The following is a 27,563-nucleotide window of genomic DNA, read 5'->3' as shown; positions in this document are numbered from 1 at the left end:
GACTGCAGGGGGCAGCAAAGTGCCAAGGTGACAGTCGCCGGCAGGCTAACAACACGCCCGCGCCATATGCTAGGCTCATTAGCTCATTAGCGCTTTAATGAGTGTACAAATCATCCGCGTGTCTCTCACGGGCGGGGAGACGCCACCGTGTACTCGGGGCTCACCTGGAACAGATGGCGCCGCGTTATCCAAATAGAGACGTCTTCCCGCCCCATCGACTTCGGGGGGTGCGACAATCAACGCTACTTCCACTTATATAATATAGCAAATTATTTTGATCGATTTATGCACAAACCTTCGAAACAACAGTACACACAGTAAGAAAATATCAATAAAATGAAACAATAATCGCATCATTTGATGTCCAGTGCCGGCAGCTTTTGACCGCAATGTTGAATTCTTTGGCCGAGCAACTTGAAGCTCCATTTCGGACACGGGTCGCCACCAAATGAAGGCAAATGTCGTTCCCCAAAACAACCACTAGGCCTCATGTCATGAAATAGAATGAAAATGTTGATTTCACGTCTTGGCCAGCAGGGGGCGCTTCTAAAACTTACATAATGATGACACAAAGAAGAAGCCGCAAACCAGCAGTAAAGTTGCTCTTTGCAGAAGATAAAAACTATACGCCTGTGAGTATTGCAATACTGTCTGTCTACATGTGTTGCTGCAGTTTAATATCAGTTGCTTGGAGTTTCATCATGTCTTTTCATCGTGAGCTAGCATCAAGCTAGCAGACTTTGGTAAGGCAATGTAATGTGGTTTTGGTTCCAAAGACAAAGTTGGATTGTGTACTGCATGCCGTGCATTTGCTCTCCCGACAGCAAATGTTTTCATGCCATTTGCGACGATGACTCAGCAAACTCACTCGACCGCAGTTGGCCTTATCACTAGCGTGAGCGTGTGCGTGAGCGTGTGCGTGAGCGTGTGCGTGTGCGTGTGTCTCATTGAGAGATGGAGGACTTTTGCTCTGTAATGTTGCGATTTGGTCCCGGTGGGAAGTGACAGCAGCTGTAAAGCATGCTGAGGCAGGATAAATGAGTGCAGGGGGAAATGGCAAAGTGATAAAAGAGCACGCACGTACACGCGCGTGCGTGGCCGTTTAAGAGCGCGAGAGACTTTGTGTGTTTGAAGCGACGCGACGTGCGCGCTCACTTCCTCCTCCATCTCGCAACTTCCTCCTCAGGTTCCCCCGAGAGCGTTTGCGAAACGCCGTTTCCACTCCGGCGAGGAACTTTGGGGAGAAAAAAAGGAGGCCTTCATTCTTCCAGGAAATGAAGCGCGTCCTCCATTTGAGGTATGCGCCGTCGCCTTCTGCACGACGTAACGCTCGACTCCCGAAACGCATCACAGAAAACCCGCAAGATCGAGAGCGCGGAGCGATACTTGAACACGCTTTCGACACATTTCAACTTGTTGTTCTTGCGTTCTGACTTTTCTCAAATGCATTTCATAAAAGACGACGCCCACTTGGAAGCTGATCAACTGACGTCAACCTTTCAACTCATGAAACTAACTTGTATGTTCAAAGATGAAAAGTCTCAGCACAGTGGACAAAAGGTTAGCACCTCCGCCTCACCGTTTTGAGGGAGGTTCGAATCCAGGCTCTCATTAGCGAGGAGAGGCGGGATGGATGCATAGCACGGATCGTTGTTAGCTTAATGCTAACACACAATGCAAAATGTCATAGACAGGCTAGCAAAAAGAAGCATTTGGCTCCCGTCTTGTTGCTGCACTGAAATCGCCAACGACCAGAATGGAGCGAGTGCGCTTCGTATTTTGTTTTCATGACAACTTCCTGTCTTGCATTCTGTCCAATGACGCCATTTTAGTTTCCCGATTCCGATACGAGCGCCGCCGCATGACAATCTTGGCCAGGAGAGGCGAGCGTGTGCGCGCATCTGGAGAGCGTCCTCATGTCGCCTGCTGAGAATCTCATCCAATCGGAGGCACAAACACACGAGGCGTGTCGTGGTCACGTGTGGACCTGCCGCCGCCCGCCCGCTCGCTCGCTCGCTCGCTCGCTCGCTAAAGGATGGCGAAAGGTCTCCTTTTTCCGCAAAGCCCTTAAAGGTGACACAAGGTGAGTCAGCCAAACTCAAATGCGGGCTGACGGCGTGAGTTAGCGGCGCACTTGTGAATAATGCAGGCAGGATGTCAGTGATGGGGGGGGCAGAAGATGGCGGTATCGGCTGAGAACAGCAGGTGGCCTTCATCACGAGCAGTCAAGAGACGCGGCAGGTGGCGGACGGGAGGAGAAGCGCGCGTTGGCTCGGCACAAAGACAAATAAAGCGCAAAAGCATGTAAGCACGCATGGACACAGGCCGTGCGTGCGTGCGTGCGTGCGTGCGTGCGTGCGTGCGTACGCGTGTGTGTCTTAGACCGCCTGGGAAATGACCCTCACAATGTGCTATTTGAAAACACTTCCCCAACGCAAAGGCGGGGCTGGAGTGGAACTGAAGAGCGTGCGCTTTCACGATTCCAAATCATAAAACGGAGGCCGCCACCATCGCCGCCGCACGCAAACAATCCCAACGCAGTCGTCACCTTGACGCAGACGAGCCTTCGTTGCACGCAAGCCACAATTCACGCGCTCACATTCTTCATCTTTTATTCACAAGTTTGGAAGCAGGAGGAGGACGTGGATCACCTCAAAAACGCGGCATCGTCTGGCATTTATTCTGCAGCAAATTTCTCAACATTGTGGGCTGCGCGCGCACGCACGCACGCACGCACGCACGCACGCACGCACGCGGCCAGCTGACGAGCGTTCACGCGATGGAGGCGCAAAATAGAAATTGTCACCATCGCCAACAGAACATCAAAGACTCCCATTGGATTTGAACGCAGATTTGTCTCACAAACGTCACGGAAGACGAGCTGGCAATTTATTTTGCGATGACGTCCAACGGCTGACGTCCGACGGACGCAACGTTGGATGGTCAGACGGCGACGACGACGTTCACACGCAGACGAGAACCCAAATGTTCTCAAGATTTGAGTTTTGATAAACACGCAAATATTCTCTCTTTGGCGTTTTGTAAAAACGTGATGCTTGTTATGAGCGCGTGTGGAAGCCGACCTCCTTTGAACGCAACTTTCACAAGGAACGTCGGCCAGACGGACTTGAACGCGCGGCCGCCATCTTACGTTGCCACTTGCTTAACGAGCCTTACTTGAAGACATTTCCACACGCACACGAGCCGCCGCTGGCCATACATGAGCGACTGGGATGTCACTTTACTGTAGGTCGGCAGCAAGTGGCAAAATGGCCGCCCGCTGAGAACGGGTGCAAACCTGATATTCATCAGAATGTTCTTGTGGCCGCCGAAAGTGTGACAAGAAGCGTCTGCAGATTTTGACTCCCAAGCGGCCGCCTCCTCTTTTGCCGCCGCGTGGACTTGACGCTTTATTAATGCCGGCCAAATCAAATGAATGAGTCGACCCTGAGAATCGCTCCTTCCGTCTGTTGCCACGGAAACCTAAAAGGCCGGCGGCGGCGCCGACGACGGCGACGGCGACGGCGACGGCGAGCTGTCTGAGGTAAAGGACAAGCAGCAAGTCCGTCAAATGTCAGCCACGCAATCTGCTGGCGCACGCGGACGCTCGCTCGGCGCCGCCCGCCAGCACAACTTGCTGCTAATTGGCCACCGGACGGAAAGCTCGGACCCGGACGTGCGTCTCCAGAAGATAAGTGAGTGCGTGAGCACGCCCACAATTAAGTCCGCAGGTAGCGGGATGCAAATCACTTCTTTTGTTTTCCTTTCCCAGCAAATTAGGAAGTGCTAAAAGATGTCATGACTTAAAACAGGACGAAAATGTTGTTTTATTTGTTTGAATCTTTTCATTTGTAGCATATAAAACAATTGATTTAAGTGAGGTGAAGTTCAAATTAATTTCTAACTAATTAAAAATGTCCCTGAATTGAAAGCTTATTCTTGAACATTCACAGCAATAGAACACTTTTATTTTTATTTTTATAATATACTGCACATCTTGCATTTAATTGTAATACTTGAAGTTACGAGATTTCCACCCAAAAAAAGTTGCTTTATTTAAAATGTTGCTATTTTGGTGTACTTTTATTTTACGTGTTAACTTCCATGTAAGCCTTTTTTTCTTTTTTTCTTTCAATTCTGTAGTGAGTGAGCAGCAAATGATGGACACGAGAATTGCGGAGGCTTCAATGTGAGTTCAGATAATAAAGCCTTGATGAAGCAGCATGTGGCTTCCGTGATTTCTTTTCAACTTAAGCAACAAAACAAATTGCAATCATGAGGCGGCGGGAGAAAACGTGTTGCCGCTGCGAACACTGCAGCTGCAAATGAAAGGAATGTTTAACTCCTTGGATGCTTTTTGTTTTGATCGTGAGAGTTTGTAATCGGTCGTCAAGTGGCACATGAATTGTTGCGCTGATGAGACGCTGAAAGGAAAAACAACAAATTCAATCAATAACAGGCACTCTGTGATTTTCTCTTGTTTTGAACGAGAGAAACGAGTGCGAGGTCGCCACAAAGACGACAATCGGGAAAAAGAAAGGCCAAGTGGCACTTTGGATTCTTTTCTCGGCGCTTCCTGCCAAACGTGGTCAACTCGGCATAAGCGACGACGGCCGCGTCAATCAAGTGTCAACAACGAGGACGGGCGACGTCGAGAAGTCCGCCGGCGACGTCGAGAAGTCCGCCGACGACAACGACGTCGGCCCCAACAAAGTCCGAGTGCGGCGATGACAAACGGCCGATGAGCTTCGCCGGCTCCTGCTGAAGTAAGCGTAGACAAAAGGTGGTTTTGGGCCGCACATCGTCGGCCGCCACCGACGAGTCGATGCGTTCTTTTCTCTGGCGCGTTTTCCTGAAGGTCGCCCTCGTCATATTTCAGGCGCTACGAGAGTGACGCCGAATAGCGGCTGCCGACATTTGGCTGCGGAGACCCGAGACTCCCTGGCATGCGAGCCAAAGCCTTGAAACGTACGCAAGCGTTTTCTCAACAAACACGCGGAAGACTCGATGATGTCTTTCATCAGTCGATCACAATCGGCAAACGATTCTGACCTCGTTGTCGGCTCAGATTTCACACGCTAGCGGTTGCCAAATTGTCACGGAAATCTGCAAGATAGTTACCGTGCGGATCAGAGTGTTACTTGTTCAACTCACTAGTTCATTTCTCCTCAACTTGGCTTCTATCGTAAACTTAGCAGTTTATTGATTTCAAGTATTCATGCATCAATTCTCTCCAAGTTCGTAGCAGCTAATCACGGCGCAAGCATTCTCAAGCTAAATGAGCCTCTCTCTGCCCTCGTTATATTCTCCATCTCATGACTTAGTTGATAACTCTACTTGGTAGCTCCCGTCGATAAGTAGTTAGTCGTAGTTGCTACTACCAAAGTTAGCGTTTGCTGTGTCCAAATAAGCGGACGAGCGTCTCAACAGGCTCACCGACTTGCGTATTACGGAACGAGGATTTCATTGGTCCGTAAATGCATCTACGAGACAAAGTAGGAGCCGATCATGCTAGTCGTAGCGTTCGATAAGGTTTGAGCCTCTCCATGAACTACGTTGATTGTCAAGCACACCAGTTGTGTTACATTGCTAGTTAACACCGGATGTCAAGTAGTTAGTAGCAGCTTTTCTAGCCAATGAAGCTTCTTCTACTAGTTGAGCGTCCCGCTACAACTTGAGCTCAACAAATGTTGCCTCAAACTAGCATCCATCACGTGAGGCGCTTCTCCTCACGAGGGTCGCGGGCGTGCTGGAGCCTATCCCAGCCGTCTTCGGGCGACTCATTTATCGGAAGACCCAAAAACGGCCTTGTGGCTTCTTGCGTGTTTTGTGAAGCACTTTTTGCCGACGCGAGCTTCTTCGTGTGGCTAAAGCGCACACGGGCACAAAAAGGAGCTAATAAGCCTTGCAAATGACGTTGAGCGGGCGGACAACGGAGGGACGTCTTGAGAATCTCCAAAGCCGGGCGACGTGTCCCATTTGTTTTGTGGTCGCCGGCCGCTAATCTCGCTTTCACGCCTCCCTGGGCAAATGAAGCCGTCGGTTGTCTGCGCCGCGGAAAACAACGATTAGCTCGGGCCGATGTTCGGCGGGCGATCCGTCAACTGGAACGGCCTTCGGAAACATGACGCGGCGCTTTGGAAGAGATGAAGCTCGGCGGCGGCTTTTCTCTGCTTGCCTAAACGCCGTCAGATGCGCTGACCTACATTTGCAACCTCCGCTGGCATTCGCTGCTACCTTGACTTAAGAGTGCCTCAACTCAATTCATGAGGTCACAAGCTGTTGCTCGATTCATTTTGTTGTTGTTCTTTTTCATGACCGTCTGAGTACTTTTCCCAGTTGCGCTGCTAGCTAGCTAGCTCCTAGCCACGCTTTTGCTATCAAAAGCACGGGAAGCAACGACTGAATGTCATCTCAGGGTGCATCTTGGAATATTGTTCTTTCTTGGCCTCACACTTAAAAGATTTGTGGCCTAATAAGGCAGCCTAACCTCGTGCGTGTGCGTGTGCGCGCTAATGCCAGATGGTTGTGGGACGACCCAGTGGGCTAATTCTGCCCTCAGCACCAAAGATTCCAAATGACCATCCTGCCAAACAGAGTTATCTCTCTCAACATATGCTCCCTCATATTAGGAAAAAGCCATTAGCGGATGCTTTCGGGACCGATCAAACACATTAGCCGGATATATTTGGACAATATTTGCCCGTCAAGGTCAAGTGCAAGTCGTGGGCGGCGCTGCTGCTCAAACAGGAAGTGCCGTCCGGGCTCATGTGGCAAAAGGCGGGCCCGGTGACGACCCGCGCTACATTTGCTGACTTCATCTACCTCTTAATTAACAGCACCACGATCACCTCACAATTATAGAAGCCGAACAAAAACAGCTCCCCGGGTTTGACCGGCACATACACGCCCTGGGAAAGCCACAGAAAAAGTCATGCGCGCTGTGGAAAATGTGCTGCCAAATAAGCAAGCGGTGCACTTGTTGCCGCGGGGGCCAAGTGTCCCATTTTGGGGGATATTCTCACCCGGCCGTGTCGCATGATTGAAGCGTGCGAGTGTGCGTGCGTGCGCGCGTGCGTGCGTGCGTGCGTGCGTGCGCGAGCCCTCCAGTCATCAGCGGTCAGCGAGAGCCTCCGGTGCCGCTCTGGTGGCGTGACTGCAACACCAAATGAACAATGAGACTCAGCCATGTGTGCGCCGTCCCCGTTTGCGAGCCAAGACGGCGCCTTGCTGTGCACTCGGATGGCGTGCCACCGACTTCAAAGCAAAAAAGCACATCTGGAAAGATGGAGGGGAAAAAAAGCTATCCTGATGCCTAAGCCTCATTTTTGGAAATTGTCATTTTCACTGCAATTACACTATTACGCCACACTGACGGGGTGGCGCTGTGTCCAAAACATTTTGGAAGACACAAAGAAGAAGAACAAGAAGAGCTACGAATGACACATTTTCTTTTCCAGCTGCAAATTTGTCACAAATATATAAAGCCCAGTGGAGTAACTTTAAAATTAGATTTACTTACGGTGATTTGAAGCATTACTTCACATCAACAAAGAAGAGGTAGTTGTATTAAAAAAAATAATAATAAAATGTAAACACGTTTGTCTGAAAGTCGCACAACAAAAACACAAAATGTAATTTGCAGGAGACAAGAACCGAGCTCTGCCCTGAAACGAAACAAACCCATAAATAATTGACAGCCGCCCCCAGGAAGAAGAAGGGCAATCAATGCCTATAGATGCCACAAGATGGCAGCAAAGCACTACTTTGCAATTAGACGAGACTATGGCAATTCATGACACCAACAAGAAACAAAATGCATGCAGATATTGGCTTTATTTGAGGCAAAATGTCTGCCTCCGTTTGAGTCCGCAATGTTGAGCAAGAGAATCGCATGCGCACAAAAAGCAGACAAACGCGTGCAGAAACATCTCAATCTCGCATGTCCACTACGGCGTCTCGACTGCCCCCCCCCCCCCCCCCCCTTGTCGGTGTTATGACGGCCCCCGGTGGTGTCGCGCGCCGGCCCCCCTAGGTGGCGTCTCCGTTATCAGGACCCGACCAGGCTTGGATGAGGAGGAGCGTTTTAAAACCGGCGCTGAGAAACGCGATAGCTGACTCGTGTGTGTGTGTGTGAGTGTGTGTGTGTGTGTGTGTGTGTGTGTGTGCGTGCGTGTGCGTGTGCGTGTGCGTGTGCGTGTGTGTGTGTGTGTGTGGCCTACACTCACTACCTTTCTACTCCTGAATAAAACATGAGCACGTATCAGCCGGCAGGGCTGCGACTACGTCCGCGTCGTGCAACACCGACTTGTTGACGGTCTGCATTTGTTCAGCCTCAAAAAAGCGGATGTACGCACGAGACGTGCGTGGAAATGGCCAAAACAATCAATGAGTCAGTCGGTGGCTGCACGACACCTGAATTGAGTCCGGCCCCCTCATTCGGGCGTGGCAGTTTTTGCCGCCGCCTCCCAACAAAAAGTTCCAAACGGCTCCAGCGGGCCGCTTGCCAACTTCAGCAAGCGGCCCGCTGGCCTTGCAATCCGATGACGGCCGATTAAATGCAGACGAAGAAGAAGCCCGTCGGGCTCCGAATGGCCCGAAGCGTCGAAGACGGCGTTTTGTGAGCTGCGCCGAGAAGAAGACGAATGAAGGCATGACACCAACATGGACTGAAGCCGACTTGAAAGACGGCAAATTATCAGGCGAGCGGGCGTCCAATCAAGCCTGCTCGCCTCTCCAACGTCATCAAAGAGCTTCCCGGAGCGAGATCAGACATTTCCAACGAGGCGATTTTCCTGGAAAGCAGCCATCTTGTTTTTGCCAGGCCAGATGAGCTCCTGATTCACTTGCTAGAAATCAATTTCACACTGTATGGCGGCGGCGGCGGCGGCGGCGGCGTCCCTTGGAAAGGGGAAGTCATTTTTGGGCCAATGATTTGTCTCACTCGAGCATTTGCCGTCGAGCTCACCTGCGTGCCTCAGCTTATCCTGTTTGCCAGGGAACGTCTTTAACCGGACCGTTAAGCAGCGGCGTTTAAGGCTTACACAGCGGGGGTCCCGAGGGAGCGGCGGCGGCGTTCGCTAGCGGTGACGGATGAGCGGGAACCCAGCATGAATAAGGCACGGCAAAACAACGGCGGCCGCTTATTGTGGTTTCCGTAACGCTGACTGACTCGTTGTTTTGACACATTTTGACCGTCATTGTGCCGCCGTGTCTGTCGCCGGCGCAGATGATGACAAGTGCAATGACTGCTAAAGCTGCACTTGCGCTTTGCAAACAAAGAAACATCGCATTCACATTTGCAAGCAGACCGAAGCCGTTTTGGAATGAATTCCTCAACATCAAGAAAAGACGTGAAAAACTGGATTCCTCGCCAATTTGAAGGTAGCCGTAGTTTAGTATCAAAGGATAAAAGATTGGGCTCACAGAAAAAGAGCAAAAATGTGCAGAGAGATGCAAATAGATGATGTTAAGGTTCCAGAAGGGAAAAAAAAAACATGAATGGTGACAATGTGGTGGTTGGCTTCACTCGGAGAAGACGTGCCGTCAAACAACGGTGGGAAACATTCAAACGCATTTCCTTGATGGGTCCCTCAACTTCTAAGGATGGACGGATTCCTCACCAATTTTGACCTTACAAGGGTTGTTTATTAACTCATTTGCTCCCAAAAACATAGAAATACGTTCTATTTTAAATATGGTCATGCTCCCAAACACGTATTTACACGTTTTTTCATGCTAGAAGACTTGGATGCAGCCTCTGAACTGAATGCTTAAAGCAATGGTAGTTATTTAAAAAACGGCCAGCGGGTGGCAGCAGAGTATAAGAGATCAACCAGGGCCATGTTGCAACAAACTCTTTCTTTTAAACAGATTTGTAAATAATGGAACTTAGCTATATTTGAATGCTAATTGCTGCAAATGGATCCAGATGGGAATGTACTTTTTTCTTGATGAAAGAAGAGACTCTTTCTCTCATCTTTCTTTTGGTAGGTTCCATGTTTTTAGAGCAATAGAACCCAATATTCTGTGGGTCTTGCAAAATCAGTCAATATCCAGTAAGACAGCCGGGAGCGAAAGGGGTTGCTTCAGTCAAAATGGCCACAAAAAACACGCACACCAACGGGGGAATTCGTGAATGACCACAAACAGGCGGGGCTTTAACTCGAGGAAGTCGTGCAGTCAAAGAGCTGACGCGAGATCTTTTGGGCTGACATTTGACGTTTCCAACTCCGAGAGACGAAAGCTGATCATTGCAGCCATTTTCTCGCCGACTCGACACCCAAGGTTTTGTTGGCGCTGGACGAGAGCGATGTTGGCGTGGGTGAGCCTCACGAAGGCGTCGGCCTCAAGAACAACTCTTTTCATTCTTCTCAAACTATTTTCAATAACGCCGGCTTACTTTGTTCCCCGTCGGGAGCCGACGCAAACTCTTTCTTTGATTCAACGCTGTTCCGGTCCAGATGCTTCCCGACACGCCGCTGCTTACGTGACTCATTGCTCACTTTAGCGAGCAAAAACAAAAGCAAATGATGTGCGCCGGCGCCTCGTCTGCACAAACGAATGTGAGGAGACGCGAGCGGAGGAAAGCAATTTCCCGATGGAGTCGCCCCGAGAGAACCTTCAGTCTGTCGAGGCCCGCGACGTCTTCTTGAAGGATTGCGATCATTTGGCCAGCAGCAACAAGCTGGCGAGCGCTACAGTCGCAAATAGAATCTCAACACGGGCTATTTACAAAAGATTGTGCCGGAGCTTGGCGGGATTACGCCTGCGGCGCCGGCCTTTTTGTTGCGCCGGCCTTTTTGTTGCGCCGGCCTTTTTGTTGCGCCCGTTTGTTGACGGCATTCCAGGTGCTGCCATAGTTGCCGCTAACGAGCGGAGGCCAAGACCTGGGAGTTGCCGTCTTTGGATAAACGCTGAATAGCGAGCCGTCTGCCGGCTGTGGATGCGTCCTCTGGATGCGCCGACAATGGCGGCGGGCTTCACAAATGCAAATGAAGAGTCGCTCCCAAACAAACGTAATCAGCAACTAATAACGCAGCTGTTTGAAAGAGCGAGCGCGCCAGCCGCAAATTGTCTTTCCGCCGCTTTAATTGGAGCAAATGAACGACTTAGGCCGGCGTTCGCCGACGAAAAGGCGCTCATTGTGGCCAATCAAGCGGCGCGCTGATGGATGCGGGAATTAAAGCGCACAGAGGAATGGATGGTGTGTGCGCATCAAGCATTTGCGCGTTGCGTCTTGGCACGCCGTCTGCTTTGTAATTCCGTTTGATTTATGGCGCCGCTCCCCGGCTGGGATATTGGAAGCTCGCAGCTAATTGAAAGAGCTGTAAATCTGCATTTTCTTCCGCAGGAGCGACGCTGCTCCCTTAAAGGGCCGAGACCAAGCGGAAGTTGTCGTGCAGAGCGAAGGCGGCGCTTCAGCGGCCGCGTAGTCGCGCCTTAATGGCTGTGATGCAACGGATCAATGAGCGAGGAACGTCAATGACTGCAAAGCTGCTCAATATTGTCAAGAGGAAATCCTTCGGCCGTTTGGCATGAGATGAAGCACTTCCTGCTTCCTAAAGGGCGTGGCCATTCAGATGGCGAGACGAGCCCGACGAGGTGACCACCGACTACATGAGGACATGGGAAAAAAATGGAAACATGGGGACGGATTTGGACTCTCAACCTCAGACCTGCAAACCACTCATTGGCTTGCTGAGTCACCCACAAAAACGCCCACATTGAATTGGCAGGCCCTAAAAGTCATGTGCCGCACGCCTTGCGGACTCCCATTTCCCTGCCATTTCCATTCCATTACATCTGCTTGTCCCGTGGGAAGAGACGGACGGACGGACGGACGGACACAGAGGACGCAATGGGGCCACCGCTGCCATACATGACGTCTAACAAGTAGAAGCCAAAGGCAAGCGAGAGCGCTTTCTGGCCTGCGGTGGCGCCGGCCACTTGAGCACGTGAATCACTTCTCCAGGCATTCGGCCAAAACCCGCACCCGCATCAGGGGCAGTCGGAGCCCGTCAAGGTTGAGGTTGAGCAATGGGCTCAGGGCGGCGGCGGTGAGAGTGCCCTTGAGCCAGACGTGGTCTGACGGTGTGAGGATAACCTTAATCGGGGAACGTGCAACTTTCGCCCGTCTTAATGAAGCCTTGAAAACTAACAAGCTTGGGGGGGGGGGGGGGGGCAGGCCTCGGTCCAACATCAGTGACCGACCGTCACGTCCTTTCCGGCAACGAATCCACAAATGAAAGAAGCCGAGCCGTCTCGCCACAACGGCGCGGCAATATCCGATCCATCCAAAATGTAACTTGTGGTAAACGGGAATGCAAATCAGTGCTTTTTGCATTTGAAACGAGCAAAAAGAGCTCCGTTGGTGCGACGCCCGGACGAGTCGCACCACGCCGGCGTCTTGACGAAGCACTCACAGAGAAAATGGATGCCAAGCTTGCGTCTTAATTGGCTTTCTTGCCCAGGGAAGCTTCCATAATGGAAGCGGCTGCGGCGCAATGTTTGTTGTTTTATGCTTGAAATATTTAACAGCAAATCGCACGGCCGCGGGACATTTTGCAACAAGAATAACGCTGCTCAATCCAAACCCGTCTCATACGTTGCGGATTGCGATCAAACATTGATGATGTCGTAAAGACTTTTGGGGGCGTGCGTCTTGGCTGATGAACAACAACAAGGATTATTCAAGCTGCAAGCAAGCCTCGTCGTCACCTGACCTGGAATTGTCTTTTTGGAGTTTTGAACATGGCAAGTCTTCACGCAAGGACAAAATCTCTTATCGGTCTAGTGTAGGCTACAAGTTGCTAGCAAGCGCTTCAGAAAACGGATGGACGGATGAATGGACAAAATGGCGACAACATTCGTCCAAGATATTCTTGTCGTGGAGGTGACAAAAATGGCCTCTCCAAACAAAATGGCCGGCTTCCGTTATGTTTGGAGAAGTTGCGTCCTCAAACTTGGCTATCGTTGTCCGCTCACATGCAGCGATAAAAACACAAACATGACTCAAGTTTGGGTCTGGACAAAATCTCAAAGACAAACTTGTCTTTGAAGCAGCCCTGGAAATACTCTCAGTGCCTTTTTGGTTCTGGGTTGATGATTTTTTTGGGGGCGGTTCAACTCATGATGGACGCGCCTCACACGAAACTGGCTCGTTAGGAAGCGGACGTGGTTTGTGGGACGGAATCTTGAAAGAATTCCACAAAGTGCTAGACAGCCAATATTTGGGGGTTCGGCCCAGTACGGCCCAGTACGGCCCAGTACGCATGACGGCAATCAATTCCTTCAGGATGAAGACGCCTAACAAACATATTTGTTTGGGTTTGTCAAAGCCCGGTCAATGCATTTGTTCCCAAGAGGCCTTCGAGAGCGGACGTGAGCTGCGGCGCCGGTCACTGCGTCTTTCTTCAGCGCTTCCCTGCAGCGTCCGGACGCCTTCCAAGCCACGCCTGCTGCCTGCTGCCTGCTGCGGGTCGGCCGGGTCCCATTGCTGCAATTTACTCCCATTGTGTGTTGGGGTCCGTCCCACGTCGCCAAGGCAACATTTCTCTTATCTCGGATTGCCGCAGTTGAGCCTTCGTGACCCGGCATTACGCGGACCTTGAAAGTGCAACCGAAGACAAATGAAGGTGAAATCGCACCTGCTTATTGTTGCAATTAGTGGAAGGAACAAACGTCCCCATTTCAAAAGTAAGCCATTCAAGAAGAAGGAAGAAGCGACACGCACACACAAATGCGGAGGCGACAAGGACAGCCGCTGATGAAGAAAAAAAACTCAAAGGAAAGTTTCACCAAGACTGAAATTGGGCAACGAGGCGCCAAGAGTTTGAAAGTAAAATGTTTTTGAGCACAAGAAAGAGGCCACTGAACTTTTAGCTTTTTTTTTTTTTTTTTTTAAAGAAGTCTGCGTGAGTGAAAAGGTGAAGAACTTCATCTTCACATGCACGCGTCGGGTAAACAAGCGCTGGCGTGGCCCATTAATAACGGACGGGGGAACTCATTACGTCTCGGCGTCGCGCTGAATAATTAAAGAGAAGACAAAGAAAATATGAAAATCAGCAGTCGTGCTAATCAGGACTTGAGAACGGCGGCGACCTTCCATCGTAGCGCACACACAAAAGCCTTTCATTCTTCATTTGTTGCGAAGAAGTAATCAAAGACACGAATACTTTTTGGATTTTTTTTTTTTTTTTTTAGATCTGTGTTACTTGAGCATTTTTTCTGGCATTTGACTTTCTGTTGACTTCTTACATTTTGTGCCTTTTGGAAATCTTGGCGGAAGAGCCAACCGGGTTTGAGGTTTTGATTTCATTTTGGATCGACTGATTGCGATTGTTGTGAACGTGGATGAAAATGTTGCCCAGTTCAAGGAACGCTGCACGAGGCATTTGCCGGCACATAAAACGTCAAGGCTTTAACGGGGAAACATTTGCACCTCGACTCATGGAAATGAACGGTCTGCATCTTTTATATCATCTGTTGGGCTTTTTTGTGGTTCATTTGTCATTGAATTTTGACCGGTCAACGTATTTTGTTTGTACAATATTGTGAGGAAGAGATAAATAAAAGAACAGATGAAGGATGAGGGCGGCGGCCAATGTGGGGCGGCGTGACAAGCGTCGGCTGCGGGCGCCACGGCAACCGCCTCACCTGCTTCCACATGTGACGTGACGACATGGTGGCGCTTTTCATCTTTTTTTTTTTGCTCGGCTTTCCAGCAATTTTCACTCCCCGCCGAGAGAGAAATCCAATGTGGCACATGCAAGGATTTTTAATGACAACTTTTCAAAGAGCGTCGATGCAGTTGCGGAAAGACGAATATTTGCACTCAAGTGTCGGCGCTGCTGCAGCTGACGTCAAAATTCCCGTCCGCTCCTATTTTGTCATTCTTATTATTTGTGCCCAAGTGCTGCTGGTTCAAGCAAATAAGATCGTCTTAAAGTGCAGATGAAGGAATGAGGACATGTCGCAAGTGTGCCGCGTGCCGCTGCACGCTTCCTGACAGCCTTGATTACACATGCGGGTTTTTTAAAACGTTAATATGCGCTTAAAGAAGGGAAGAAAGTAGAGGATGAAGACCACAAGATCCAAAAGGGCCTTGCAGCTCTCAAAGAAGAGCGAAAAAACATTGACAAAGAACCTTTTCATGTAGTGAAAAGTGGAACTATGACATGAAAAAAAAAGAGAAACAAGATCATAACGCTGCAAGAAGAAATTATTCTTGTCATCCTGGAAAAAATGAAAAACATTTGCAATTCTTCAAGAGTAAAGTTAAAATGTGCAAGTGCTAATGTTAGGTAGGCAACGTCTGTGTACAAATGAAAAATGCTCTAATGTTATGACAAAAAAAAGTTGTCATGTTAAAAGAATAATAAGGACATCATATGAAAAAAGTCCAAGTCAGAAAAGGACACGTTCTAATGTTATAAGGAGACAAGAAATGATTTCCAAATCATGAAAGTGGTCATGTTACAAGAATATGAGAAGTAACATAATGTTACTAGAATAATGTTTGTTGAAAGGATAAATGTTCATATTCAAAGAAAAACAATGTGAAGACAACATTAATGCGAGAAAAAAATCCAAAATGTTTCATAATGTCGGAATGTTAAAAAAAGTGACATTCAAGTCAAGAAGTGCAACTTTTTGTGAATATGAAGGTGTCGCAAACGTTTTGCAAACAGCGCCTCAAGTGGCTAGAGGGAGAACTGCATCCCTTCAATAATCCTCTCCAGGCTTCTCCAACTCTGTAGCTTTTTACAGTTTTGTTTTTGCCGTAATGCATTTGCAGATGATTTATGGCTTGTTCCTTTCCTCCCATCTGCCGCATTCCAGGCCATCGGAATGCTCTCCCATAAAATATATTCACATCTTGTAAAGGGAGCAAGTCCATCCCGGTGAACTGTTTCTCTAATAAACAGCGAGATTTTGCGGCTGATTTCACAACACTGCAGCGCTGACATCTTTTTTTTTTTCTCTCTCCTGCCCAAGTGCCGGCAATTACCTCGGAGTCGCCTGTTCCGTGCTTTGCTGTCACCGCGATAGGAAGCCATCTGATAACACTCTTTTTTTTTGTCCTTTTTTTTTAAGAAACAAAGGGGGGGGGGGAGAAACGTGGCTGACATTTGGACCCAAATGGCCGATAAAGCTGTGCAGCCGCGTTGCATTTGCTGCTTTTCAACTCACATTTCCAGCACTTTTAAGGAAAAAATGCCCTTTAGCAGCGCGGCATTGTGGGAACAGAAGATGATGCGAAAGCAAAAACATTCGCGGGAAGGCAAAGGTTCTCATTTTGGTGCAATGAAGTCAAATGAAAGTCACAAAGTCAAGTCGGAAAATGAATCGAAGCAGCGACACGACGGGGTCCAGCTCCCCAAAATGGAGTCGCAAATTTGGAATTGAGAATTATCAGCATGCGATGTCATCTACGCAACCCGACCATGCGGCATTTGCGCCAAATTACGATCAAGCAGCAATCAAATCATAACGAGGAGATTGTGGTGAAATTCAAGTCAATGGCAAGATATCGCATACAACTTGCCGCCGTTTCTGCTGCCTGGTCCAAGATCAATGGAAAGGACAACTTTTAGTTTTCAATTCCCGCATGACTTTGTAGTTTGAGCAACTTCATTAATCTGACATGATTCGCACCGGGAACAACTGCGGACGTCCTCATCGACATTCAGCAACACGCTGCGGAGGCGACGAGTTCACTGCCAGTGTTAAGTCGTCACACGTTCCGATGGCTGAGAAATCTTGCTTGCGCGTTGGCCCCCCCGACGCCTTCCTTCTTTTTCTTCTTCTGTTTACCATCACGCGTCGTGCTCGGCTTCGGCGCTCGTTAATGATCCTTTGCCGCCGCTCCAAAATAATCACTGCGGTTAATGTTGGAAGTGCGTAAAAGCTTGCATATCAATGATGGCCTTGTTATGCTTTGCAAGCCGCTCAGAGACGATCATCCGTTTTTAGGCTCACGATTGGGAAATGAACAACATCAACGCAAGTTGTCAAGATGCGCAAATATGAAATATGAGTCTTGACAGCCATCATGTCACGTAATAAGAAGTGGAACTTTTGATTCACCTGCACGAAAATGATGGACACGTTCGATTTGAGCGTGAATGTGGGCGTACCTCAGGGCAGCGTTTGCGTCCCATTTGCATTTAAATTGCTTCTGTTGCACCGCCGGCCGCACATTAAAAATCCATCATTTAACTTTCATTTGCCAAGGAAAGAGACGGTCAATTTGCTCTTCGGTATATTGAAGGTGAAAAAAAGATGAAAAAAATCCCGGCTTGCGAGCAAACTGGTGGTGTGATTTGGTGGAAATGGAGTGCCTGCAGCCGGCAATGAAAAGGGGACAACAATATGGTCCCGCGACAGTTAAGCGAGCTCCGGGGATCCATGACTTCGCTCGCTCGCTCGCTCGGCTGCATACGAAAGCTCGTAAACGTTTTCCAGTGTTCCGCCTGCGAGGCATTGATCAGCACTCTCGGGTACGGCGGCGGGGCCGAGTAAACAGCCCAACGTGTGCCTTGCATCAAAAGCACGGGGGCGGGAATAATTGAATTGGTTGAGGGCACGAGTAAGACAAAATAATGAACGTGCGGCAGGCGACAATGTGGCAGGCAGCAGCTTTTACGTTTCCTTCCTCGCTCCACTTGACTTCCTGTTCAATCTGATGTCATTTCCTGTCACTTGGTGTTCGGGGCACGTGAGCGCCAGTCCAGGCTTCAGCCTTCCTCGGTGCAGTTTGCACGCTCTCCCCGTGCCTGTGTGGCTTTTCTCCGCGTGCGCCGGTCTCCTCCCACATCCCAAAGACACGCGGCGCAGGTTCATTGAGCGCTCAATCGGCCCGAGGTGTGATTGCGAGCGTGGATGCTTGTTGGTCTCTGCGTGCCCTGCCATTGGCTGGCCACCAATTGAGGGCGTACCCCGCCTGCTGCCCGAAGCCAGCTGGGATAGGCTCCAGCACCCCTTGTGAGGAAAGGGCAGTTCAGAAGACGGATGAACGGTGCTAGGGTCTGATTTTGACTTAACTTGGCAGGGGGCGTGTCCGAGTGTGAAACGGCTTATTTTTCAAAGTATTCCTTCGGCGCCCGTTAAGAAACGGGAGACGATCTCGGCCTTTTGTGCTTTCTCTGAACTCATTCACTGGCAGACATTTTGACTGAAGCAACACTCTTCGCTCCCGGCTGTTTTACTGGATTATGACTGATTATTGTGTTCTATGGCTGTAAAAACATGGAAAGATTCGATTCTCTTCTTTCATTAGGAAAAAAGTATATTTCTTTCTGTTTCCGTTTTGCAGCAATTAGCATTAGAATATAGCTAAGTTTCATCACTATTCACAAATCTGTTTCAAACAGTGAAGAAAAGAGCTTGTTACAAAATGGCTGTGGTAGATCTCGTATACTCTGCGGCCACCTGCTGGCCATTTTTTGTAATATCTACCATTGCTTTAAGCATTCTCTTCAGTTCAGAGGATGCATCAAAGCCTTCTGTGTGCTCTAGCAGACAAAAAAAAAAAATAAAAAATGTCGAAATACTTTTTGGGAACCAGGGCAATATTTAAAATAGAACATTTTTATATGTTTTTGGGAGCAAACGAATGACTTACGCTGCATCTCTTCCAGTAGTATGTTGAGGCACTAGGATGAAGGCGCGTTGGACTGGCCTGTACGCTACGATAGCTCTTCAGTGTTTATTTTCTAGGGTGAACAATTGACATACCGGCTCCCGTCAATCCCCCCAAGCCACGACGTAAGCGGCGGCAGGCCTCTCCGCTGAGTGGCCTCTGCGCAGGTGACGTGCCAGCGTGACGGATAACTCCATTAGCTTCCAACAGCTAATTGGATTAGCGCTCAAGGCACAACAATAGCATCTAAATTACAGCGGCAAGCGGAGAGGATGGAAGAGCTGAGGGGGAACAGAGGGGGGGGGGTTGGGGGTGGGGTGCAGTTCCGAGGCTCAAGCCAATTTTCCAGCAAAATGAGTTTTGCTGCAGGTAAAGACGCAAAACTCCTGCAGGAGGGAATAAAAGAAAGAGGAGATTTGATGCTGGCCGGCGCTAATGTGGCGTAAAAGTGGCGCGGCGCATTAAATGACACGTTTACGCCACGGCAAACAATGCGGCACATTAATTACACGTGGTCATGGGAGCTGATGGCGGCCTTCAGTCGGCGGCCGTGGACAAACCACAGTTGGAGGGAAGGCAACGTTTCACATTTATACACACACACACGCATCAGTTCAAGCCAGCAGTCTTTGCCGCTTGCTACAATCTCAACTATGGATAAGAATTATAAAACAAAGAAAACAATGACTTCGACATATGTCATAATAACTGAATTTAAAGTTGTTGGCATTTTTATTGCCACTCCTACTGTCAGAAAAAGAATGCAAGAAAACTATTCCTTATCCTCTGCAAAGAATGACGACTACGGTGGCTTGAAGTGCAAGCGAGGGAAGGAAGTGGCTTTGACTCGGGCCATCAAACGGCGGCGCCAAAAAGTGCTGAGCGGCAACACGGAGGACAGAGACAAACGAGCGGCTCTCTGATTTATCCCAGCAGAGGACGTTGCTTTAACACTTGCGCCGTGATTTGTGGCCCCCCGGGCCAGCGCCTCCCCCCCCCCCCCCCCGGTCCACCTCGATCAATACGCCTGTCAGAATTATGGCCTTAAATTACTGTCCGCTTGCTCATTACCAGCCCGAGATCGATGGCGTGCGCTTTGCGCGGCGTCGTGGAGCACCTGCCGATAAACGGCGAGGCCACGCCGGCGCTTTCAGGACGGGGGACATAAATCTCCTTGACACCGTCCTCGGCAAACAGCGGCAGACAGCGAGGGTAAACGTGACCCCGCTTGTCCAGCGCCAGTCCAAAAAGACCTCAAAGAAGCGTCTCTCCATCAGTGGGTGGACCGACGGAAGGAAGGAAGGACGGACGGACGGACGGACGGAAGGAAGAAAGGAAGGAAGGAAGGAAGGAAGGAAGGAAGGAAGGAAGAAAAGACGGAATGACAGAAGGACGGACGGACGGACAGACGGAAGGACGGAAGGAAGGACGGAAGGAAGGACGGACGGACGGAAGGAAGAAAGGAAGGAAGGACGGAAGGAGCCTCACTTTCCCTCCATTGCACTTTGGGGACACCATTTAACATTTAGATGAGAGCGAGGTTAGGGATTCAGGTAAGGCTTAGGGACGGGGTTTAGGGCAGGGTTCACCAATTCTGGTCCTCGGGGTCCAAAGTCTCGCCAGTTTGAGATATTTCCGCCCACTAGCACACCTGATGTACATAATCAGCTCATCAACATGCCTGATAACGATCCTGATCTTTAGTATCAGGTGTGTTGGTAGGCGGAGACATCTCAAATCTGCAGGACTCCGGACCTTGAGGACCAGAATTGGTGAACTCTGGTTTAGGGTTTCATTTATTTGATTTCTTTTGAATCAAACAATTTGGGGCCTGCTTTGGCAGAACGCTTATCGCCACATTTGAGTGCGTGCGTTTTAAAAGCAAGGCTGCTTGAAAACAAACGTGTCGCTTGGCGAGGGAAACTCGACGTCATGTTGAAGTCAACAACAAGAAGCTCGACGTGGGAGTCGTCTTTTCAGCGGCCAGGATGAAAAAAAGACAGCAAGTTGACGCTAATGAGCCGTGACGCCAGTCGACCGCGGCCTGGTTTCCATGGTTACCGACAGCACCGCCATCAAGAACAGAAATGTGTGTGCGTGACCATGACATGGACTGGGCTTGCTTGTGGAACAACATCCGAAGTTTGAGCGCATTTGTTAGCAAACGCGTCGTCCGTCGCGCCGAACAGAAGCCGAAAACACGATCAATGATAGAAACTAACGATTGAGGTTTATCTTAGGAATGTTTTTAAAAAGCCGGCACAAACAAAGTCGCAAGACGGCAAAACGAGCGCGTGTGTGTGCGTGTGCGCACGTGTCCCCAGGTAGGCGCGTGCGCACGTGTGCATGCCAAGGTCGCTTCATCTGTCAGTCGGTTCAACACGACCTTGCAAACGGCACGCACGCATGCCACGGGGGTGTCGACTATTCTGGGGATTTGAAAGAAAAAAAGAAAAAAAGAAAAAAAGAAAAAAAGGTCTCGCATCAAATATGGATGGCGCTGGACCAGATTGCATTTTCAAACTAAACGCATCTTGATTACGTACGTCTGCGGCATCTAACGAGCGTGTCGGTTACGCGTCAATCACAAAAAGAAAATCCAAGCGGGCTGCGGATGTTGAGCGCACATCCTGGTGGTCTTCTTTTGCCGGATTCAGCGCTTTGTCCAGGAAACGAAGGAGCGCTGTTGAGTTCAGGAAGTCGTGGATTTGTGCAAAGAGCTCGTTGGACTGCACAGAACCACGACGGCACGTCATGAGAAACAAGACAACGAGAATAAATACTAACTTTTTGCCAACTGAAACCAAATAAAAACAAACTCTCCAGGAAGGAAACTCATAAAAATGAGCGCATTTGAAATGCGTTGCCGGATGTCCGTAAAAGGTCGTTTGGCAATCAGACTCGACTTGACCCGATGACGCAATATTCGCCGCTGACGGGACGAATGTGGCGTTTTCAGAGGTAGCGGATGTCAGGATTGGTCCGGATTCCTTCAAGGATTCAAGGACGGTTTCAACGCTTTTTTTCCTTCAACGTGTTCAAAATGTGCTGGTGAACGTTTGCAGCCTTGAACAAAACCTGATGCGAAATTTGCTACTTTTACAAACACACAAAAATGTTGTCAGCATGAATCCATTTTTTAAAATATGTTATCTTACACTCAACAAACACTCCATATGTTTCAAAAGTGAAAACTAATACAATGACTGAAGCAACCCCTTTCGCTCCCGGCTGTTTGACTGGATTTGGACTGATTTTGCAAGTCCCACAGAATATTGTGTTCTATTGCTCTAAAAAACCACCAAAAGAAAGACGAGAGTCTCTTCTTTCGTCAGGAATTTTTAAGTTTTTGTATCCGTTTTTGTTTTGCAGCAATTAGCATTCGAATATAGCTAAGTTTCATCATTATTCACAAATCTGTTGAAAACACTGGGGATCTGATCTCTTATACTCTGCTGCCACCTGCTGGCCGTTTTTGTAATAACGACCAATGCTTTAAGCATTCTCTTCAGTTCAGAGGCTGCATCAAAGCCTTCTGTATGCTCTAGCATTAAAAAAAATAAAAATAACGTACAGATACGTCTTTGGGACACTGGTCAGATTTAAAATGGAACGTATTCATACGTTTTTGGGAGCAAATGAGTTAAAGTAAAATGATGAAGCATTTTGGAAAAAAATAACAACTAATCAAATGTAATGAAAGCAGAAGGAAATAAAAATCGAATCCAATGAAACGGCTGATTTGGATTGAAGTGACAAGTTTGCATTTGTTTGGATGTTTGCTCGTTTGAGCTTGAGATTTTTGCTGACTGATTTTTGCTCGAGTGGATTTTCGACTGCATGGCTGTTGTTTGACAGAGTTTGAGCAAATTGGTCAAAAAAGAGAATGTTGGCAAAGCTTTGACAAATACACACTTGCTGTGTTGTCCGCATCTGCCATTTACTTGACTTTCAATTCAAAGTGCGAACTTCTCTAGCAATGGATACAAAATAAAAGAGGATACGATCGAGTGTGTTGTGTCCCGGTCATCCAATAATAAAGTTTCTCAATATTGGACAAGCAATTGTGCTTTTGCAGTAATGATATTTGGGGCGCGTGCGTGCGTGACGACGGGCATATTCCCTCGGCCCTCCCATCATGCACTTCACCTCTTGTTGCGACACATTCTCATGCAGATGATCTGAAGGGCCCAGGAGGATCACGCCGTCGTCTTCCTCGTCTTCCTCGTCTTCCTCGTCTTCGTCCTTGGAGAGTCACGTTTCTCGCACGCCTTCGGCTCGGGGAGTAACAAACAAAAAAGAAAGTATGCGTGAAAAAGTAGTTAAACGACGCATGAAAGGAGCGAGCGGCATCAATTATTCATCGCAAAGATTCGAGTTTGCGTCCAAATCCGCAGAGTTTCTGGCAGCCTTTCAAGAATTGGGTTTTTCCGTCCCCGCCGCCCCCAAAACGGCGCTCGCTCGACGACATCCGCGTGTGATCACGCGCGGATGTCGAGCGAGCGCCGCCGCCGCTTTCATCCCGGTGTTACTTGACACCGTGCGGCCTCCGAACGTATCAGCGTCAACGTTCGCTGGCAAAAGGCCTGCTGGTGCCCGCTTGGGAATTCAGCGGGACCCGAGCCAGCCTGCGGTCCGCATGCCCAAACGCGTAAGCAGGCACAAGCGTGGGATGGAAGCCGGCGACTTCACTTGCTTTTGTTTTGGATCCGCCGGCAGTTGTTTGTTTTGAGGTGAAATGCACGCAGGTATCACGAAGCATTACGTGAACTTCTTTTGCTTACGAAACTTGTGGCTCGACTTTGTTTTCATTTGGCTGGATTAGCGCTGAAAGCCTTAGCGACAAGCTAATTAAAAGACGACGACGACCAGGAAGCGACTGCGCCGTGCGATGACGTCGTACGAGTTTGCTTTTGTCATTCTTGATCCACGGAGCGTTTCTTTGCCGTTTTCCATCTGCAATTGCGTTCATATTCGCTTCTTTCATTAATTGCAAAAAGATTTCGGTTTTGCATTTCTTGAAAATTGGCATGAAAACGGCTGGATGGAAACGCCACTCATGTTGGCTCAAACAGTCGTGATGTTATTTGTCGCAACAGAGACTTTCCTGGCAAAGAGACCAATCCTGAAAAGTCTCGGCCAAGTTGAGCAAAGCACGTTCGCCAGCTTCACTTGCAAACATTGAAGGACGAATGTTGCCACGCGGGCTTTAATCCAATCGTTAGCATTTGTTGCTAACTGAGTGAATGAAGAAAATCCCCAAAAGGCTCTTTTTCCTTTCGCTGTGACTTTTAAAGAAGGCGGCATGTAATCGTCTACATTTGACTTTGTTGACGATCCGCGTTGGACTCCAATTGTGCGCCGACGAGGACGAATTGATGACGACGGCGCTGACAAATGGCATCACAAAGCGTGGGCGGCGTGAATAACAAACTGAATCAAATATGAAATGCATTCAACGTTGGCGCTGACAGCGCCATCAGTCCACATTTGCCTCGGCTCTGTCGGCCGCAGCCGCACGCAAGAAAAAGAGAGAGAGAAAAAAAAGCGGCGTTTTTCCTCACTTCGCACTCGTTCGCTTGCATTCCAAATGACTTGCTGATGTTTTGTTTCAGCTTTTGTTGCTGGATGTTTTCAAAGCACTACCAGACGCTCAATTGTACTTCAATACAAAAGTCGAAGGCTGAAATCCATTTGGATCCTCAACTCATACCCATTTTGACAAATTGTCATAATGGGGGGGGGGGGGGTCTGTTCATTATTTAGTTAGCGAGCCAATTCGGTCCGTCGTTTCCGGACGAGCGATGCCCGCGACACGTTTGTGGGCAGACTTATCCATCTTTTGCTGGCAAAACAGGAACGGCGCGGCCGGGAAAAGGTCAGCGCGCTAATGCACAAAGTGACAGCAGATGCATCACCTCGACCCACGCGCACTTTTGCCAATGCATCCCTCACGCCGACACGCCGATTGCGCGGCCGGGAAAACGGCAAGCGATGCGCCGGCTAAATGGAAAGGTGGGAAGTTGCTGGCAAAAAAAACCACTTTCTTCTTACAGTCGGCACAACAACTTTGAGTTTTGCATTTTCAAAAGCTGATCAAAGTCAATAACATTTTGTTACGGAGCTCATTGATTGACTTGATCGTTGAATGCGATGTCAGTTGAGGAATGCTCGACGTTTTGTGAAATCTGCATTCATGATTTGAAACGGAGTTGGCTGCTAACCCCGCAGATTGTTTTCTTTTCTTGCGGCTCTCTTAAACTATTTACAGCATTTATGGTCCGAGACATGAGGACGACCCGAGTACGTTAGCGCGGCGCGTAAAAATGAAGCATCGCTCTTCGGTGTTCAAACGATGGACTCCACGTACGGAGCCCAGTTAAATTTCACGCCGGTGCACATGGATTTCCTATAAGACCGGCGTCCATTCAATTTCCTGACGATGGTTTGCGTGCGTGCGTGCGTGCGTGCGTGCGTGCGGGCTCATCTTCTTCATGGCCTCCATCACTTGGCGTCCTTGCGCTTGATTGGAATGCAGCACGCTTTTCCGTTTGCGCGCTCGTTAATCACACAACAAGGTACCGCACCACGCGCACACACGCACACGCGCAAGTGCTACGTCAGCAGAAATAAGCAATGAAGATGATGTCCGTCATTTGGAAAACGTCAACAAAATGAGGATGGAGCTTTTCTTTGCTCACCTTATTCGTGCTCTTTTTGTTTGATTTCTTTTTTTTATTCATAAAGCTGCCTGTCTGCTAAACTATGCATCCGTCGTGCTTGCATGAGTTGCTAAGAATTGACAATTCCGAACATTTGTGGTATTTGTGAAAGCAAACGCCGTCTTCTATTGTTTGACAAACATACAAAACAGGCAGATTGTTAATCAAACCACATTTTGGAATCAAAATCATCCTCACAAATCAAATGAGTGGGATTCCAAGTCCAAATGCTTTTCACCAAACGGAGCGCGTCCTTTCACCGAGTTGAGCGCCATTTTCCCTCGCAATTGTCAGCAAGTGCATAAATAACACTTGCAATTTCCATCACGATCAAACGATCTTCTCTAAGCGATTGATCCTGCGTGTTGAAAAATGCAACACAAGCACGCCTTCACATCTGGCAAATCAAAAGAGTTTCTCCGCACGGCATCAAGTGAGCGATCGATAGATTGCAAAACCCAGAACGCCTTGGATGGATACATAGAGACAATGTGTCTATAAATAGTCATCATCTAAACGTAGACAAGTCTTCAAATGTTCCAAACGTACAAAAGCATTGCGAGACGACAGTGCGCTTCTCTTTGCACGAGTTTCTTATTGATCCGAGTGCGACCGACATTTCATTAAACTAATTGATTGGTGATGTCACAAATCCGACCTTCTACAAATTGGATTGCGTTTTTTCAGTTTTCTCAATGATTGTGTGTGTCATTTTGCACGAGGAACAGTCAAGTGTGTGTATATGAAAGCCGACATGTTTGTGACCCGGGGCAGGGTGGAGGTTGTGAGATTGTAAACGTGATTTTAACAGACAGGCGGCCCGAGCTAGGCGCAGATGCAGCGAAGGACGTATAGCCCCGCCCACCCACCCCCTTTCATAAAGCCACATATGGAAGCGGAGCCATGACAAATGTCTGCCGCTTTGACGAGTGAGCCGACAGACAACATTCGTTCATCAAACGTTGAGCCGATGAGAAATGCGGCAAACAAACAACCAAGCGATTGTCGTATGCTGGCTTCCATGTCTTGCTGCTCGCACTTTGACCCGTTCAGCAGCAGCAACAAGATGAGAGAGGTTCAAAATGAGCTCCAGTACATTTAAAACAATTTGAATCTCCAAGACTACATTGAACAAACAAATAGTGAAAACCTGTCAATCATTTATAATTGCCCCTTAATGTCATAAAATGGCTGCAAAGCACTGCTTTTGTCCAAAATGGAGCTCTCAACACAGCAAACAGGTGAGTTTGTCAGCAAAGAACAGAAAATCGGTTCCCCAAAACGTCCCCGAGTCCTTCTACTAGTCTGCTTTATTGTCTTACGAGTGAGTACAAATGAAGGATAAATGTGCAAACATGTCTCCTAGTTGTGTCCATTCAACGAGCTGGTTTTACCTGCCAGGAAGTTGATGACAAACAACACCTGTGGCGAATCAAGCCAATCTGTGGCTGCATTTGGACTTCCTGGACCTGCTGCTGGATTCCGATTGCAAACATGTCAACTCCCCTTAATAAACTGCAGCTAAATCAACGTGTAATGCAATATTTACGCTTCAGTCTTCATGGTCGACTCATAAATGTCAAATGTTTGTCGGACCGGACGAGCCGCAGTAGCGTTTTCTGGATTTTGCTACCACCTTGTGGCCAAACCACAGCATGGCCGCCTTACACAGCTGGGAAACGAATTTCATGGCCCAAAATTGATTTCAACAAAACAATTCAAATAAACCAACATAACGTCAACCTTGTGTGGCGTTTAAACGTGTCAAATCATATGGAAGGAATATTTACCTTAGCATCGCTCCTCCAGGTAAACATTTCCAACTTGCTCCTTGTGTTTGAGAGGAATAGAAACGATACCCATTCAACTAGAATCTTCGATATCGTCCAAAACACAAAACAGCCTCCAAATTGCCATTCATTAAAAAATAAATTAAAAAAAACTCAAACAAACGTTCCGTGTCGCAAAAGACGATATGCTGCCCTCTCATGATTTTACGTATGAATTACAAGGTGCTAGCTTGTTGCTGTTTCTCGAATTATATCACAAAATAATAAAAATAAATAATTTATTTTAATGATATTGTATATCGTGTGTAATTAGAAATATCTAACATTAGAAAAATAGCGAATCCTTCCCGGTTCACAACCTGCAAAATTAAACGTGAGCTTTACGGCTCGTGTTAAGAAAGTTTG

The 27,563-nt window shown here is 48.4% G+C and overlaps 1 protein-coding gene and 1 long non-coding RNA gene across 6 annotated transcripts in view; one reads left to right on the top strand and one right to left on the bottom strand.

Annotated features, from left to right (window-relative positions):
• The window catches only part of LOC144040010 (RNA-binding Raly-like protein), a 56,576-nt gene extending 29,036 nt beyond the window's left edge, over positions 1-27,540 (bottom strand). For 4 of the 5 annotated variants that reach the window (XR_013289607.1, XM_077553742.1, XM_077553739.1 and 1 more), the window contains exon 1: positions 22,796-26,208. The gene's annotated coding sequence lies outside the window, so the exon portion shown is untranslated. Of the gene's footprint in view, positions 1-22,795; positions 26,209-27,158 lie in introns of those variants that run through there. The other variant, XM_077553738.1, reaches the window with a different exon arrangement.
• On the top strand, positions 26,274-26,910 carry LOC144040017 (uncharacterized). The gene is made up of 2 exons (XR_013289609.1): positions 26,274-26,609; positions 26,735-26,910. It is a non-coding gene; the product is annotated as an uncharacterized LOC144040017 (long non-coding RNA).
• Positions 27,541-27,563: the final 23 nt, after the last annotated feature.

This window comes from Vanacampus margaritifer, chromosome 20 (assembly GCF_051991255.1).
Source record: "Vanacampus margaritifer isolate UIUO_Vmar chromosome 20, RoL_Vmar_1.0, whole genome shotgun sequence".
NCBI lineage: Eukaryota > Metazoa > Chordata > Actinopteri > Syngnathiformes > Syngnathidae > Vanacampus > Vanacampus margaritifer.
This window is presented reverse-complemented; position numbering and strand designations above follow the sequence as displayed.